Source organism: Homarus americanus, unplaced genomic scaffold, assembly GCF_018991925.1.
Source record: "Homarus americanus isolate GMGI-L3 unplaced genomic scaffold, GMGI_Hamer_2.0 scaffold31583, whole genome shotgun sequence".
In the NCBI taxonomy this organism is placed as follows: domain Eukaryota; kingdom Metazoa; phylum Arthropoda; class Malacostraca; order Decapoda; family Nephropidae; genus Homarus; species Homarus americanus.
Genome location: NW_024736738.1, coordinates 25,038 through 44,615, shown reverse-complemented (window position 1 = coordinate 44,615; position 19,578 = coordinate 25,038). Strand labels below are relative to the sequence as shown.

The window sequence follows — 19,578 nt, the reverse complement described above, 5'->3', positions numbered from 1 at the left end:
AAAACGATAAAAATAAATAATGGCAACTCGAGCATCAGGCAGAGAATAATTTCCCGCCACAAATAAAAAATAAAGTTGGTTAATTTATCTTTCGTGGGCTTTAAAGGACGAATTACCTCATGTTTTTGTTATTTATTGTTTTTATTATTGTTATATATTATTGATGTGAAATTAGGAGTTGTGTTATTTTGAGAGATGAACAATAATGTGGGTTAATGTATGTACAGTATGTATGTATGTGTGTATGTATGTATGTATGTATGTATGTATGTATGTATGTATGTATAATCCTCCCCATTTACACCCCAGCTACAGTAGACAACACACCCCCCACACACCCCAGCTAGACAACACACCCCTCACACACCCCAGCTAGACAACACACCCCCTCACACACCCCAGCTAGACAACACACCCCCCCACACACCCCAGCTAGACAACACACACCCCTACACCCCAGCTAGACAACACACCCCCACACACCCCAGCTGGACAACACACCCCTTCACACACCCCAGCTAGACAACACACCCTCACACACCCCAGCTAGACAACACACCTCACACATCCCAGCTAGACAACACACCCCAGCTAGACAACACACCCCCTCACACACCCAGCTAGACAACACACCCTTCACACACCCCAGCTAGACAACACACACCCTTCACACACCCCAGCTAGACAACACACCCCCTCACACCCTAAGCTAGACAACACACCCCTCTCAATCCCAGCTAGACACAACACACCCTCACACCCCAGCTAGACAACACACCCCTCACACCCCAGCTAGACAACACACCCCCTCACCCCAGCTAATATCCGTTATGCAGAGGTCATTTAAACCCCCAGAGCGGACATCCGGCCCACGACGGGAACAAACCTTGCAGTGCTGAGGTGAGAGAGAGAGAGAGAGAGAGAGAGAGAGAGAGAGAGAGAGAGAGAGAGAGAGAGAGTTTAGTGAGTCAGTGAGAACGGTTGAGAGAAAAGTCGTGTTAGTAAAAGAGAGAAATTGTGGCAAAGAGAGAGAGAGAGAGACGTGATTAGTGAGTTAGCACAGAGAAAGACGATTAGTGAGTAAATAGAGAGAGAGAGAGACATACATGGTACTGTCTCTGGTCACCTAATCTCCATACGTCAATCATCGTACCCCGGCAGCCTCACCCTCGCTCGCCCGGAACAAATGTCACCACCGCCGCCATTGTTGTTCACTAGTGTGCAGATAATACCACAAGGAAAATCCGTTTGAGCAAAGTAACCTGCCCTGCCAACAAAACTTAAATCACTTTAATAATACAAAATCGAATATTCAAATTAGGGAATATTTATGGATTAAATGGGGAAAATAATGACGTGATAAAGGGGCATATGTGAACGAGTAGACTATGGCTGTGTTGGCGTTAATCTTGATGTAGTGTAGTGTATAACGATTTATTGGTATATTGATCTAGGACCAGTTCCGCTTCGCCTCGTTTTTACCGTTATTAACAACGGCCGGGTCGAGTTCCGTTATGAGACAAATAATAGGTTTGTTGTGTGTAGAAGAGATGGAAGCGAAAGTGTTCTAATGGATATTATTGAATGAGAGAAATAAATAAACGGATGTAAAAGTTGGCAGCCGAGGCCGGTGGTAGGGCTGCCAGACACCTACGGAGATGATGATGATAATAATTAATAATAATAATAATAATAATAATAATAATAACAATAATAATAACAATAATAATATAAATAATAATAATAAATAATAATAATAATAATAATAATAATAACAATAATTATAGTAAGAGAAATAATAATTATAATATAAATAATAATAATAATAATAATAATAATAATAATAATAATAATAATAATCATAAAAATAATAATAATAATAATAATAATAATAATAATATTAATAATAATAACAATAATAATAATAATAAAAACAATAATAATAATAATAATAATAAAATAATAATAATAACAATAATAATAATAATAATATTAATAATAATAAATAATAATAATATAAAAACAAATAATAATAATAATACACTATTGAGTAGTAGGGGATCAGTCTTGACTTATTATATGGTACACACACACACACACACACACACACACACACACACACACACACACACACACACACACACACACACACACACACACACACACACACACACACACACACACACAGATAAATCACAGTCCACAATAATAACAACATGGTCGGACCAAGGAGACTCTTCAAACATTATTATACCTTCGTGTTTACCTTAGTGCGATACCGTTGTTGTGGTCCTGCCAGAGTCAAGATGATTATGGTGGTGTGTTGTTCAATTACTGGAGCTAATTATGGCGTTTTCTGTTGAGGTGTGTTCTGAGAGAGAGAGAGAGAGGAGAGAGAGATAGAGAGAGAGAGAGCGAGTGTGTGTGTGTGTGAGATAATTTTTTATATTTTTTTTCTCTTTATTTTTCTAGCTTAAATTTCCTCTTAATTCTGTTGATTTTATTTATTAATTTATTTATTATGCCGAATTATTATTTTATTATTTGTATTATTTCAATCAATTGTGACCTTCAGGAATTATTTCAAAGACGACGGATGTAGGTAAGGTATAGAAAACACTGTCTGTCTGTGTCTGTCTTTTCTTATGTATATCTGTCTCTATCTCTGTCTGTCTGTTTGTCTTCTGGTTCTGTGTCATCTCCTGTCTGTCTGTCTGCATATCTGTCTCTTTCTCTGTTTGCCTGTCTTTCTCTTTACGTCTGTATGTTTCTATCTCTGTCTGTCTAAGTCTGTATCTGTCTGTCTCTGCATATTTATCTTTCTCCATGTCTGTCTATCTGTCTGTTCACATCCACTACACACCTCCATACCCTCACCCCACCACCCCTCACCCCACCACACACCCACACCCACACCCCACCCACCCCCACCCCCCCACCACATACCCCTACACCCACCCTCACCCCACCACACACTCCACACCCTCACCCCACACACCCACACACCCCATCACCCCTACCATACCCATCTTCCTTACCCACACATTTAACCTTTGACCTTACATATAATGACCCCAATTATGTCCTTACACCTTCCTAAATACACTAAGGAGGGGGGAAGTGAGGTATGTAATCAGAGTGGAATGTGTAGGTAGGCGCTGAGAGAGAGAGAGAGAGAGAGAGAGAGAGAGAGAGAGAGAGAGAGAGAGAGAGAGAGAGAGAGAGAGAGAGAGAGAGAGAGTAAGAAAATGAGAATAAAAGGGAGAAATAGAGAGAAAGAGAATAGGTAAAAAATAAAGTTAAGAGACAGGGAGAAGGGAAAGGCACAACTCAACAGAAGCAAAACGTGTATTATCTGTATGTATGTATGTATGTATGTATGTATGTATGTATGTATGTTGGTAGTAGAGTATGTATGTATGTATGTATGTATGTAGGTAGGTAGGTAGGTAGGTAGGTATGTATGTATGTATGTATGTATGTATGTATGTATGTAAGTAGGTGTATGTATGTATGTATGTATGTATGTATAATATAGTAGTATAAAAAAAAAAGTACGTGACTCAGTAAGATATCGAACGAAAATCATAACTAATCTTTTCCGTCTATATATTTAGGAGTTCTGTATCTCCCCTGTTGCTATGGTTACGGGGGTGGGGTCCTGGATTAGTCCGATGAATGTAGAGTAGAAGTATTAATGTAAATGTTCTTAGTGTGTTAGGTTAGATTAAGGTTAGGTTAGGTTAGGTTAGATGATTGTAGGAGGGTAAGTAGAGTAGGCGTGGTTAGGTTAGGTTAACACTTCACTGTACTATATTCCTTACTACACTAAGCTTATCAACATGTCCCATCATATTCGAGATAAGAGTGATAAGCTTATCCTCAATACATTCACCACAACGGGAAGAATACAGCACTTTCCTTCCGTCAGGTCAGTAGTGGCGGCGACTGTGTTGATTGATGCCACCTAATAACTACAGTAAATCTTGGTATTATTGTTTTAGGCTAAAATGAACAGTAATGATACCATTAACTCTCTCTCTCTCTCTCTCTCTCTCCTCTCCTCTCTCTCTCTCTCTCTCTCTCTCTCTCTCCGCCCCGCCAGATGCTCGCAAATGTTGTTTACCTTGTGTGTGTATGGGGGGGGGGGTGAGGATGACGTCACGAGACCTTCACTTATCTCAGTCATCATATTCGTTATTGTTATTGTCATTATTATTATCATCGTTATTATTATGCGTCATGATTATCGTCACAGTCGTTAACATAATCATCATCACTATCTTTTCTCCTCTTCTTCCTCCTCTTCACCTCTCTCTTCCTCATCTTCTCCTCCTCTTCCTCCTCCTCTTCCTCCTGCTCTTCCTCTTCAACCTCTCCTCCTCCCACACCCCATACAGCTGGCCAATATGCAAATCAAGGCAGAAAAACACAATGAATATCCACTCAAATAACAACTTCCCTGAGTCATGATTTTTTAGAGGGGCGTGAGGGAAGAGATGTAGGGAGGGGAGGAAAGGAGGGGGGAGGAAGGGAGGGTGGAGGAAAGGGGAGGGTGGTGGAAAGGGGAGGGGGAGGAAAGGGAGGGTGAGGAAAGGGGAGGGTGGAGGAAAGGGAGGGTGGAGGAAAGAGGGAGGGTGGAGGAAAGGGGAGGGTGGTGGAAAGGGGAGGGTGGTGGAAAGGGGGGGAGGGTGGTGGAAAGGGGAGGGTGCAGAAAGGAGGGTGAGGAAAGGGGAGTGGGGAAAGGGAGGGTGGAGGAAAGGAGGGGAGGAGAGGGTGGAGGAAAGGGAGGGTGGAGGGAAAGGAGGGGGAGGAAAGGGGGAGGGTGGAGGAAAGGGGGAGGGTGGAGGAAAAGGGGAGGGTGGAGGAAAGGGGAGGGTGGGGAGAAAGAGAGGGAGGGTGGAGGAAAAGGGGGAGGGTGGAGGGAAAGGGGAGGAAAGGGGGAGGGTGGGGAGAAAGAGAGGGAGGGTGGAGGAAAGGGGAGGGGTGGGAGAAAGAGAGGGAGGGTGGAGGAAAGGGGAGGGTGGAGGAAAGGGGAGGGTGGAGGGGAAAGGGGAGGGTGGAGGAAAAGGGGGAGGGTGGAGGAAAGGGGAGGGTGGGAGGAAAGAGAGGGAGGGTGGAGGAAAAGGGGAGGGTGGAGGAAAGGGAGGGTGGGAGAAAGAGAGGGAGGGTGGAGGAAAGGGGGAGGGTGGAGGAAAGGGGGTGGGAGAAAGAGAGGGAGGGTGGAGGAAAGGGGGAGGGTGGGGAGAAAAGAGGGAGGGTGGAGGAAAGGGAGGGTGGGAGAAAGAGAGGGAGGGTGGAGGAAGGGGGAGGGTGGGAGAAAGAGAGGGAGGGTGGAGGAAAGGGGGAGGGTGGAGGAAAGGGGAGGGTGGGAGAAAGAGAGAGGAGGTGGAGGAAAGGGGAGGGTGGAGAAAGAGGGGAGAGGGGAGGAAAGGGAGAGACTGGTCCGGTTGATCCAGCGTTCCTCATAATACCCAAAACCACCACACCGCCCATTCCTTCACTATTCTTACTATTACCTTAAAGACTATACATTAAGTCTCTTGTCCTTGAAAGAGTTATAACTTGAAAATGTCGTCCTTAAAAGAGTAAATTATCAGGGTTTTATCCAGGGGGTTTGGGGTCGGTCCCCCATTTTCATCAGGAAATTCCAATACTTTTTCTTTAATGCAGTATTGTACTCAGGCTTTGTTGTGTAGTAAAAATTAATTATTATTGACCTCAGAATATCTCCTAATATCAAGTGCACATGGCCTCAAAATGCCCATGATATTGGTCAGATTAAACAAAAAATTATAACCTAACCTAACCTAGTCTAACCTAACCTAACGTAACCTAACGTAACCTAACCCTAAAACCCCCAGCTGGGAGGGTTCTCTGTGCTCGCCATGTTCCCCCACCCACAACTTCTTGGTCCCTCCCCTTCCCCCTTTGATATTCCTGATCCGCCCCCTGTTATCCATAGACTGCACTCGAGTACTGTAAAAGTGCTGTATAATGCCGGGTGTTTCTATGGACAAAGCTTTGACCTCTTGACCTTTGGCCTCATGAACTCAAGGTGAATGAATAAAAATCTATATCACATCATTGAAAAATAATGTCCAGTTACTGAAATATACTGTGTGTGTGTGTGTGTGTGTACAGGAGACGTTAATAGTGTGTACGTGTGTGTGTGTGTACAGAAGTCGTCAATAATGTATCCATATATGATTTTGTGTTACGTGAAATTGGAGAAAAATTACGTCGGGGTTTTCTGGTAACATGTCATTATTAGTATCCATTAGCTATGTTGGGATAGTACCCGACCCAAGGGGAGAAAGAAGAGCTAAAATACTATATATTATTAGATAGAGAAAAAACAAAGAAAGAGAAGAAGAGAGAAAAAGACAAAGAAAGAGAAGAAGAGAGAAAGAATACGAAACGGTAAGGGAGTGACGCGTTAGAGAGAATGGCCGGATACGGAGTGATGGTGAGGGGGGACTAATGTATTCTTTTGAGATGCCCGGTGTGATATATACACGATTTACCCCCCCCCCCCCGTCAGTTCCGTCCATTGTTGACGTCTGTCCACTGGCATACACTCTTACACGTCACTCACGGCCGGAAATACAGTAGCATACTCAAGTAGGCTGGGAAATACACCGATGTAATGTCAAGGTTGGAGAAATACACAACGACTAGACTACGTGACACTCGTACCGACAAAAATAACCCACCTGGGCTCCATACTTCATAAATGTTGTAGAAATACGAGTGAAATTTTATAATATACTAAATTATCGAAAATATAGCAGACTGTCTATATTATCTTAGTATATTTTTATTTTATTTTTACCGTTAGGCTCCTGTATTATAGACAATACAATAGTTAGATTCTATAATTCACCCTAAGTTATTTGTTTAGTGACCTGTGAATTATCTATACTTTGTTTTTGAAAGTATTATTAAAGACTAGAATTGTTCTTGCTTGTTCTCGCTTGAACTCTGCACATAGAATTAGATAAATAAATATTCCATAAAATCGCCATACAAATTTACAAATGGTTCATGTGTATAGACAATACAGCTCAGTACATAGACAGTATAGATATAGACACTTTACAATGTATACCTAAAATATAAAGGGTGAAAATATACCAAACATCAACTGTACTTAAAAAAATATCAGATATTTTACGTAGAAAAAAAAAAAAAAACGTTGAAATTACCCGACATTGTTTAATTAATGTTGAAAAAAAAATATAAAGTCAATATACACGATCGAATTTTAAAGGTGTAGTGAGGACAGCCAACAGCCATAATGAATCAGCAACTCAAACAATTAGGTGCAGCTGCCGTGGTGACCCAGGGAGGGAGGCGGCGACCAGTCATCGATTTATTGTAGTCTCGTCTCCCACACTGATTTGTTCCTCCTAACCTAACCTAACCTCGACTATAACATCAATATTTCACTGAGACTTTACCTGAACTAGACACCTTGAATGAGCACTTTTAGGAGACAGAGTTACTATAGATAGATAGATAGATAGATAGATAGATGGATAGATATTCAGGAAAATCATCATACAAGTTTACACTGATGTAAGGATATATATACACAGTGTAAGTATACAAAACATGTACGTAAACAGTGTTGATATACAAACAATATACAAATAACGTATTAAGACATTGCACATACACAAACAATACACAAACAATACACATAAACAGCTCACATACACAAACAGTAACTGGAATCGAACCAAGACGGGAGACAGACGCTACAGATCAACGCGTCTCAGTAACCGTCCAGCCAGCAGCGTGACCACCAGCCACTTGGTAACAGTAACGGGGGCCTCGTTACAATAGTGTGTGTTACAGTAGCATGTGATCTCGTTCTCATCGTGGTCGTAAGGGTCGTTTAAACACCCTGAGCGGTGATGGTCGTTGGAGCAGTAATATTCCTTCTTGTCTGTGTGGAGTGGTGGTGGGGTGGAGTGGTGGTGGGGTGGAGTGGTGGTGGGATGGAGTAGGAGTGAGGTGGAGTAGGGGTGAGGTGGAGTAAGGGTGCGGTGGGGTGAAGTAGGGGTGAGGTGGGGTTGGGTGAGGTGAGGTGGAGTGGAGTAGGGGTGAGGTGAGGTGGAGTAGGGGTGAGGTGAGGTGGAGTAGGGGTGAGGTGAGGTGGAGTAGGGTGGGGTGGAGTGGAGTAAGGATGAGGTGGGGTTGTGTAAAAGGTGAGGTAGGGTGGAGTGGGGTAAGAGTAGGGAGAAACATAATAATAATCAGTTTACTTATACACGGGAAATAATTTACTAATAAAATCAGTCGTTAACTTTAAATATAAATCGTTAAATAAACTACAACGTGAGGGAAACTATTTATAAGTCATATTCCTGTTATTTTGTGAGTCATTATATTTATAGTAAATTGTTAACAAAAGGTTACCAATTCTCCAGTTTACGCAGACTGAATTTGGGTTAGATTAATTTTGTCATATCACCTGGAGATTAGGTACCCTAACCTAACCTAACCAAACCTAACCTAACCAAACCTAACCTAACCAAACCTAACATTGTCTAACATCACTTAACCTTAAACTTAACATCACCTAACCTAACCTAATCTAACCTATCCTTCCAGTGTGCGCCTATCCTGACCTGACTAGTGGAAACTTTTCTCTCATAAAGGATGTTTTATTACAGTGTTTTATGGTTATTATTGTGATGATTTCTAAGTCTCTCTCTCTCTCTCTCTCTCTCTCTCTCTCTCTCTCTCTCTCTCTCTCTCTCTCTCTCTATGCATAAATGCAATTACCACAATCAATCATTTTCTCTCATTCCTTACACACACACACACACACACACACACACACTAGTTCACCAGGTATAGGAAGACAAAGGCAACACCTCAACCACCTCTCCTCCCACATGACGTTAGAGCCTCTTAAACACTTCAGTTCTGGGATCTGAGTGAAATTAAATTCATTTATGTAGATTTATATTTTCTTACTCATTATTAACTACAAATATACTCACCTGGATCATCAATATGGATCTTGGTGATACAGAACCAAGAATGGCGATAGTATGGTTGGCCAGACAGCTCACCACCTCCTCCACTTCCTCCTCACAGTGGTAACATCGGATACACACACCTGTATATACACGACACATATTAGTAACTATGATAATATTACACACTTACACAAAAACATATTAATTCCATGATAATATTACACACTTACACAAAAACATATTAATTCTATGATAATATTACACACATACTCAAAAACATATTAATTCCATGATAATATTACACACTTATACAAAAACATATTAATTCCATGATAATATTACACACTTACACAAAAACATATTAATTCTATGATAATATTACACACATACTCAAAAACATATTAATTCCATGATAATATTACACACTTACACAAAAACATATTAATTCCATGATAATGTTACACACTTACACAAAAACATATTAATTCCATGATAATATTACACACTTACACAAAAACATATTAATTCCATGATAATATTACACACATACACAAAAACATATTAATTCTATGATAATATTACACACATACTCAAAAACATATTAATTCCATGATAATATTACACACTTACACAAAAACATATTAATTCCATGATAATATTACACACTTACACAAAAACATTAATTCCATGATAATATTACACACATCTAAGTCAAACCTATAAGAGCAACGGACGAAGGGTCTTGATAACCATTCCCAGACAACAGGAGTCACAGTGTTCAATGACTCAGAATCTCTCACTGTCGTGGTTCCGTATAATTTTAGGCGAAGAAAATGATTCCTTAATGATTGGATATGGACAAAATGGTAACGAGCCAATTAGTGGTGAAGAGGATAAAAGTAAAAAATAAGTCAATAATAACTAGGATTACTTACCAGTCTGGAGGAGGGGCAGAAGTAAGCTACACACCATCAGCGCTTGCATGTTGAGGGTGGTCCTGAGGGCATGGATAACACTTCTTATTCTCCAACACTTAAACCTTAAATTATTTTCTCAAACTGGTGATGTCAGAACACACCTTAATGGCGAAGTAGGTCAGGTTGTGGGCTCAAAGATGTTCACGTCATTGTTTGTGGCGTGTGTGTGTGAGGCTGTGCAGATTATATGGAACCTTTACTTGTCCTGGGCAAATTTAGGGAGGAAATTTGCTTACCCTGATTTTTTTTTAATGGATAAAGTTAATATAACATCACCAAACATTCAAATTTATTATGTGTATAACTCACAGATTACACACTTGTGCCCGTCTAAATGGTGTCAGTGGCGGTAACCCTTGTCATGTGGTGTCATAACTCTTGCCACCTCAGCTTGGCCACTCAGCTTGGGACACTAGATGGATATAAAATTCTTATATCTGTGTGAGATTGAAGATACTTGAGAGGTAATAATAAGGGAAGTTATTACCATGGTCGAGTGTTGACTTGTGGGTAAACATGGTGTGTGGAACGTTGACTTTATCTTGGTTTGTGATGAAGAGTGAGTGTGAGAGGGATAATGCCGTGGTTGTGCATGGGTGTTATAAAGGCACTTGGTTAATGTAAAAAAAAATACTCGTCATTTGTTGGTCCACAGTAAAAGGAAATAGTCTTTTTTTTTAATAAGTTCTTGGATTATATTGATTTATTGTGTGATGGAGTTTATTTATCCTATAGTCTATAGATCCAACCCGTGTGAGCTAGGCCTGTTTCTATTCTTTGTAAGTATAGATATAGACCTTGGGATAAAGAGTTCCATAGAGAGACTTACATGTGTTGGAGTAACAGTAACACACTACACAGAAGTCAACAACACACTGTGGGGGTCAAATGAGTCTCTTTCTTTCTCTCTCTATACCAAGATATTCACCTCAACCCTCCCATATTATACTGAAAACATCCTGTTGTCTCTGTCATGCTTCGTTGGCTGGAAAACTGATCTTTATCTCTTCCTAATTATTATTATTTACATAGTTATTTACATTATGTTACCCTCTTCACATCATGGCAGCTTATATACCGCTCATCCGCTCTCTGTTACACGCTGTTGGTAAGTTGTGGTCGTGTTTGGGGTCTTGAATGTATTGTACCTCATCATGTGCCAGTGTTAATCAAGTCTGTCCTCACGACATCCCTGACAGGTTAATCCAATGATCCATAACTTTTACCCCAAATGTCCACAACTTTTACCCTAAAGATCCACAACTTTTACCCCAAATGTCCACAACTTTTACCCCAAATGTCCACAACTTTTACCTCAAATTTCCACAACTTTTACCCCAAATGTCCACAACGTTTACCCCAAAGTTATACCTCTAAAAAGTTTTCTCTCCCGGTGGTTTCTTTAACTTGAGGCTGTGACCCGTGGTGGAGCGGCCGTAGTTTTAACCCCCCTTTAGTCCAATGACAAACTAAGAGCATACAGTGAGGTCGCTGCTAAATATGATTCCACCAAGCGGAAACATCTTACTACCTGTACAAATATGTGGAGAAATGTACAAATATATGACGAACTGTACAAATTATATTAGGACGTGGAAGATAAATGCAAGACGCTAACAACTTTAATATAAACAACGAAAAGATAATCCAAATACCTTAAAAAAAAATCAATGTTTTTGTGACCCATATTTAATAGAATCAAACGCTGGGACAGTCACTTTTACCCCTCTATACTTAAGCTAAATTATCGATCCTTTCACCCATACGCATTTAAGGAGTTTAGGGGGTAGGTCTCTGGGCCAAGGGTGAGGTAATAAGCACTGTGACATTTTTTATTATGGCTTTTGGGGAGGCGTTTGGTGTGTTGTGGTGGTGGTGGTGATGGTCAGCCCCGAAGCCACGATCTGTATATGGTATGATAAGATGGTGTTTTGAGGGAGGGAGGGGGGAGTGCTGCTAGCCGGCGAGTGAAGTGACGGCAGCACGCACATGTGAATAGATTAAGGAGCACATATTCCCCCACCCCCCTCCCCTTCCCACACTCTCTCTCCCTTCATCCTATCGGTAAAAAGCAGGTAATTCAGGGTAGTTATAGGAGCCAATTGTGTTCGCTCTCTCGTTAGACCATGACTCGGTAGTTTTCACCCAGGAAAAGTACATTATAATGGTTTTCGGTGAGAAAGAGAGGAAAGATACTGTAAACTTTTCTCTCTTTCTTCTCCTTCTCTCCTTTCCTTATTTGCCTTATTTACCTAATGGCCACCCAATTAAAGGTGGCCATGTCCAGGGAAGGAGGCCAGTCTTGTCCCTACCAGCCTCTGTGTGAAGAAGTATTTCCTGATATTCGTCCTGTATAACATCTTGGCCAGTATAACAGAAAACATGGCCTGGGTTCACATTTTCCATCCCTTTCAAGATATTAAATGTCTCTGAAAGATCTGCCCTATAGTCTTGTCTGAAGATTTGTTAGTCGTCGGCCTTTAGTCTGTTTGGATATTCAAGATGATATAGTCGAGGAATAATCTCTGTCGCTCTGTGTTGCACCTTTTCTTGGGATACTAAGTCTTTCTTGAGGTAAGGCTTCGTCATCTCTATGCCTATATATAGTAATCCAGATGGGGATATACGAGATGCTTATGAATATGAAGGAACTTTTTCTTATATTTATATTTGTATGAGACTTAACATTCATAAATCGAGGTTGGCTTTTGTGACTGCCTTTACCACTTGTTGCGCTGCTTTCAGTGATTGGTCTGTCTTGACGGCGAGATCTTTTTTCTAATTAACAGTGCCCAGGAAAGTGTTATTAACAGAAATGTTGTGACAAGGATGGTTGTGTCCTGTGTACAGGGTCTTACATTTCGTAATGTTAAAGGGTGTTTGCCAGTCTTGAAGGAACTTGAACAGCTCGTGCAGATGTTTTTGCGTCTTTTCAGCATCGTCTTGACTTGCTACATTCCCATTTATCTTTGTATCGTCCGTAAACTTGACAATGTGATTCAATATGTTTTCATCAGTGTCGTTTATGTAGGTCACAAAGAGGGTGGGACCAAGGATAGATCCTTGTGGCACTTGACTGATAAGTGAGAACCTTTTTTTTTCATTCTACATGTATATAATGTACAACTCCATTTGTGACTACTTTTTGTTTTATAATTTTCGCCAATTATCAGCTTACTAGCCGTTCAGGTGGCCGGTCTATCCAATGTTTGTACAGGAGGAAACCAGAGACCGCGAAACCTGCAATGTTCTCACGTGTGTCCGGGTTGAGGCTCGAACCCTCGATCGCGCGTTACAACTGTCTTCGAGCTATTTGTTAATCCATTTCAAATTTTCCCTGTGATGCCAAGTGCCAGGGCACTACATAGGAAAAGGATCGGGCAGCAGAAAAACATTCCCGAACTGCTCTAGGCTCCTCAAGGCGTGAAGGATCATCACTACTTCACAAAATAATTTCAAAATGTGTAGTCAGTGGAATTAGTAGGTTTGCTAAATATTTAGGCTCACCAAACATCAGTGTCTTAAAAGTCATTAGACTTACAACCTCGAGGATCGACTCACAGAGTTAACTGAGATACAATATTGTAAATACTTTAGAGTATCCGACCCCAGGATCTTTGTGTCCCTGTACCTGTAATGTTTTAAGAACCGCAGACATCGTATATAGCTATATTTCACGTATGAACTTTGAAGATGTTAAACTTCCTGCTTGTTTAGTGTCGTAAGAGCGGGTCGTTGTCGAAGCCTCAAATGTCACCATTAATTTTCGCTAATAACTATCAGTTTTATTTTAGCTAATGATGGCTAAAAGTAAGTTAAGAAAATGAATGAGATATAGATGACGGCCCTTCGTGTGTGGTGTTCTCTCTGTCGTCCAGTCGGTAAATAGATACGTTTGTTATTTTCATGTGAATCTACTAAGCGAACCAATGAATTATGGAATCGAAGCACCTCGGGTTCGCCACTCGCCAGTGATCATTAGAGGTACGGCAGTGGTGGCGGAAACGTGTGTGTGTGGTCATACAGTATTTGATCGCTATTTCCATGTTTTTCGTTCGCTGTTTGTGGATTACCTCGTGTGTGTGGCGCCGTAAGGGCTTCCAGGACTTACGTTGTGGTTATTAGCAGTTGAGTGAAGGTAAGGTGATAAAAAAATGTGTTGTTGTACTGTGTGGTCCAGGAGGAGGAGGCGGTAGTTTGCCGATTTTGTAATACTGCCTCAGGTATCACCAGAACGCGTTGATTTCGTATATTTTTTTCCACATATGTTCTTTGGATGATAGTAAGTAATACAAACAATACAACAACTTTTTATTTTAAATATAAGTATTATTTTTTTTGGTTCTCTATCTCCGATCATAAATCACCTGTAGTGTACAGGGTATGAAAAATCAGGGATGTCTCCAGGTGCTTTGTACGTGAAAAAATCAATTATTTACCGTACTCTCCAACAGTGCGTAAGAGACGTAACCGACCGGCCAAGCAGCTAACGAGCTGATGAGTGGCAAAGAGGATAAAAGTACGGCAAATTTTCCGATTAACTCCCAATTCCCTTCGAAGCTTAAAATTTTCTATTTCTAAATGTTTTTAATGATTCACACTAAAAAAAAATAGGAAAAATAGCATTTTAATCTTCAAAAGTAATCCTACCCAACCTAACCGAATGGCCGGTCCGACTAATTACCCAAATATAGCCGCAATGAAGTCAAATAATGGTCCTACATGAATAAATCGGACTGCTAATCACTTCTCGACTAGTATCTGGTGAAAGTCATGTTGGTGTGCGTTATCATCTGCTCTTAGTTTGCTTTCGTACTCAGTCCACAAAAAAGTAGAATTTCACCAAGCCACTTCAAGAAAAATGCTTTTTTTGGTACCAGATATCATATTAAGTAGTTTTCTGTTTAATATGGCAGGTGGGCGGCTCCCCAACTAGGAAGTTAGGTAGGTTTCTTTGGTTAGTTAGGTCAGGTTGGGGTCTGCCCTTATCGTCACCAATCCGCTTCGTCACCACTGCTTTACCCCTTTCGTCACTCCGTTCATTCCCATCAATATATACACGAAAATAACTGTTGCTTGGGATATAAAGTAATAAAAAAACACTAACAATTTATTAAAGACGAAAATAAAAACATTGTTAATACGCCTGCAATCATCTCATTGTTTGGTGGTTCATGTGCTGATGCCAAATATCCATCATTTGTTCTGTATTTTGTTTATTTCCCAGTGTTTTAATAATTTTCTTATTGCATAATTAATATGTAAAATAATAATAACAATACTTCTCGAGTCGTCTGTATACATGTGTAATTTCTATTCGTGTAAAATAATACCTTACAATTTGTTACTAGTACGAGCGACTGTTAGTGATGACAAAACGGAATTGATATTGGTGAGAAGTTGGGGTTTTGGTGACGAACCGGGTCGGTGACGATGTGAATTGGCGACGAAATGGGGTGTAACCGTCAGGTTCTGTTAGGGTCTGTGCATTGTCGTATCATTTTTGTACTATTATTGGGATCTTTTTGATTTGATGAACTGTAATTTTTTTTGTTTTAATATAAACACATTAATCCGACGTAGTTTTACATTCTAATTTCGAATATCTATTTTCTTTTAGAAACACCAAACAAACCATTGAAAATCTTACTTAACCTTTCCTAACCTATTAAAAGGTTAAGGTTCGCTTTGAAAACAACATCGTCACATACTAAACACCGAAAATACCATAACAGCTTGCCCCTTGCCTCTATTTGGAGCCCTAAACATTTTTGGTTGTATAATTTTCAGTACTTTCTATGGGTTTCTCTATAAAAATATTGATATTTTCGAAATAACATTGTAAATATATATCAGATTAATGTGTTTTTATTACAAAATTACAATTAATCAAAATGAAAAGACCCTGTGATTGTTTTGATTGCTGATTAGTCCCTTCAGTACGATGTCATCCGCACAACTGTAGTATTGTAAAGTATTACCAATTTTAGTAATGCCTGAGTACAATACAGTACTGCATTAAAGAAAAAGTATTGGAATTTTCTGATGAAAAAGCAAGAACGGATCCGGGACCCCCCCACCCTCCCCTTTCGTCAGAAAATTCCAATACTTTTTCTTTAATGCAGTACTGTATTGTACGCAGGCATTTTTGTATAGTAAAAAGTAATTACTATTGACCTCAGAATATCTCCCAATATCAAGTGCACATGGCCTGAAAATGGCCATGATATCGGTCAGATTAAAAAAAATCGGGGGCTTGGATCACCCCACCGTTTGATATTCCTGGATCCCCCCCTCCATCTGCCCTTGTTGTATCCACTCATGGGGTTCTCGAATTCTCTTGTAAGCTGCGTTTATGGTCTGGCTCATGTCTCTCAAAGGTTTGCATCACATCTTGCAGTTGACTAATAGCTTTGGAATTATTATTATTTTTTAATTCACTGGATGTAGGTGCAACTTCTGTACAGATGCCCTCCTGTTATTCAGTAGCAGCTCGCTCTTGTTCCATTAATATTTGATCATCATTGGTGAGTTCTTCTCTTATGTGACTCTAATATCACTACTACACCAGCCTGGCTTACTTCCTCGAACCCTGCACCATTTGTCAGAATTACAATTTCCTGTTGCACCTGATCCATTGTCTGAACCTGGGGAAAACCTTGGAAATCGTGGACACATTCTGGCCAGATATTCTTCCACACACCGGTCATTGTTGTAGTTTTCATCTCATCCCAGGAGTCGGCAATTTTGTTTACAGCATTCATGATAAATTTTCTCCAGAAATCTCTTAACTGATTGCTGATCCTCACTATCAATTGCAGGTATAAATCATCTGGAAGTACTGCATAGATAATATGCCTTAAGGCTGGCAATCACTCCTTGATCAATAGGCTGTATTAGGTGACAGAAGCGAAACAGTTAGTAAACCAATCTTTGAACAGATTGCCAGTCATCCAGTCCTTCCTATTTGAGTGCCGTATAACTGGTAACCTGGATATGATGTAGCCCTTGAAAGTCCTGGGATTTTCTTAGTACACAAGCATGGACTTTAGCTTGAAATCACCTGCTGCATTATCCCCTAACAGGAGCGTTATATGGTCTTTGGAAGCCTGAACCCAGCAGCTGTTTTTTCCTCAGCTGAAATTAAGGTTCTGGCAGGCATATGCTTCCAAAAGAGGCCTGTTTCATCAACATTATACACCTACTGGGGTGTGTACCCATCAACCTAAATTATTGGTTCAGCAGGATAATTTTTGGCACCCACAGTATCAGCACTGGCTGCTTCACCTACCGTCTTAATGTTGTGTAGGTTCGAAAGTTTTTTTAAATGCTCAAACAACCGCTTGCTGGCATTAAAGGGTTTTTCATCAGAGCTCCTACCGTTTTCTTGGCTTCAATCTGCCTACAGACTCTTAGCCTTCTCCTGAATCACCATTGTGTTAATGGGTACATTTACCTTTATCTGGTCCTCTATCCAGACACTGAATAAGCATTCCATTTTTATCATAATATCACTACAAAGAAAATATAGCGTACAGGTTGACACTGGAGTAGCAACTTGAGCGTTCGCCCTAATTTTGTCTTTATCATGTATTGTTCCGACAGTGGAAGTAGCAGGGCCCAAAGTTTGGCAATGTAACTCAACTACTCCCCCTGATCAAACCTCCTGAACACATTTTTACTTTTATCCTCTTCACAACTGATCGGCATGTACTGGCTCTCTGTTACGCACTGTTGGCAGGTACTGGGCATGCACCGGCTCTTGAATGTACCTGAACCTGCTCCAGTGTTGGTCAAGTCTGGTCTTGAAAGAACTCACACTTGGTGCTGTCACAACACTTTTTGGCAAATTGTTCCAAGAGTTCACAACTCTCACTCCGAAAAAGTTTGCCCTCACAGTTTTCTGGACTTGCCGCTTCTTCAATCTTGAGCTGTGACCCCTTGTGGGGCGAGCGTCTGCCAGCTCCAGGTAAGGACACTCGACTGAGTAGTGCCCCTTGAGATGCTTATACACCTAAATTAGGTCGTCCCTTGCCCGCCTGTAGTGTAAGCAAGGCAAGTTCAGGCGCTCCAATCTCTCGGGGTAGTTGAGGTGCCGAAGTGCAGGCACCAGTCTGGTGGCCCTCCTTTGAATATTTTAAACCTAGCATATCTCGGGGACCAGATGGGGAAGCACTTCACTCGTGAAGATCGTTACGAGGGACGGACCATCTAGATATCTGAACGACCTTCTTATAAGACGCAATAATTTATTTGTCTGATTTACCTTTGTCATGGTTTTGGTATGTGCATCGGTCCACCAAGAAGAATCGGTGGTAGTAGGAGTGGATTATATTATATAACGAGAATAATATGTCGTATTTCTTATTTCTTACCGTAGAGTCCGATACCTTCACACTGATTACTTACAGGAGATTATGGCGTATCTACGTAGAAGTTCACTCCACCACTCGACATTCCATGATTTATACTTGATAAATGATGATTTAATGAATTCATTTAATTTTCAACATCTATCTAAGTTACTGGTTATACTTTGTCATAACCAATCAGTCATTACCTTTAGTAATAATAAGATAGGATCACAGATACGGGCAGATAATTGCACTTACATTTATTTGTCAAGCTTCCATACAATGATTTACAATTTGCATGGATATATGATTTACTCACGTTCACGCTGTAATAAAATTAATCTTCTAAAACAGGGAATTTCCAACTTGGGGACACATGTGATTACTCTACTGTGGTATGACTTAACAGAGCCTTAATTCTTCAAGTGATACATTTACTGCCAGCCTGGATTGCTCTTGTTGCAACCAGGCTTCATCACAAGAACTTCTTCCCACGGCCATAACAACAAAAAGGTACTCTTGGGTTACCACACATAGTCTCGCGTCACTGACAGTCACTGGACGGTTGTCGCGGCAAGTAGAACTGGTAAGCGTGACTTGAATTAACCATTAGGTGCAATAGACCAGCCTGGATTGCTTTTGTCGCAACCAGGCTTCCACACGTGATATTTCCACGGGGATAACAAACCTAGGTTAACACACTTAGTCTCGTGTCGATCACGGTCACGGTAGACGGGTGTCGTGCAGGAGAACTCTGTAAGCGTGAATTAATTAACCATTTACTGTAGGTTTGATAGGCCAGCCTGGATTGCTCTTGTCGCAACCAGGCATCCACACGTGATATTTCCACGGGGATAACAACCTAGGTTAACACGCTTAGTCTCGTGTCGACGACGGTTCACAGGACGGTTGTCGCGGCAAGTAGACTCTGTGTGGTGTGGTGTCCCGCCCCCTTTCAGGAGGGAGAGGAGGGAGACGACGTCTTATCTAACCCATGGCTCGGGGAATACTCCTTAAAATGAGGTTTTTGGGTGTGAAGCGATGAACAGTACAACACTGTTTCACTGCCCACCCCCCTAAAGGCTGGCTGACATACACTAATTGAAAAATACATGTCCCAGTTATGCCTCGCCGGGCGTCTTATCTCTGGTAAAACAAACTTTGGAGTTGGTTGCGTGGGTAAGCCTAACGCAACCCATGACAACCTTCTTCTCACAATGGCCCGAGAACTTCAGCTCATTGTCAACATAC

The 19,578-nt window shown here is 40.8% G+C and overlaps 1 long non-coding RNA gene across 1 annotated transcript; it reads right to left on the bottom strand.

Moving 5' to 3' along the window:
* Positions 1-9,094: 9,094 nt before the first annotated feature.
* On the bottom strand, positions 9,095-12,017 carry LOC121872421. Its single transcript, XR_006090074.1, has 3 exons — positions 10,803-12,017; positions 9,932-9,993; positions 9,095-9,136 (listed from the first exon to the last, which is right to left on the bottom strand). It is a non-coding gene; the product is annotated as an uncharacterized LOC121872421 (long non-coding RNA).
* Positions 12,018-19,578: the final 7,561 nt, after the last annotated feature.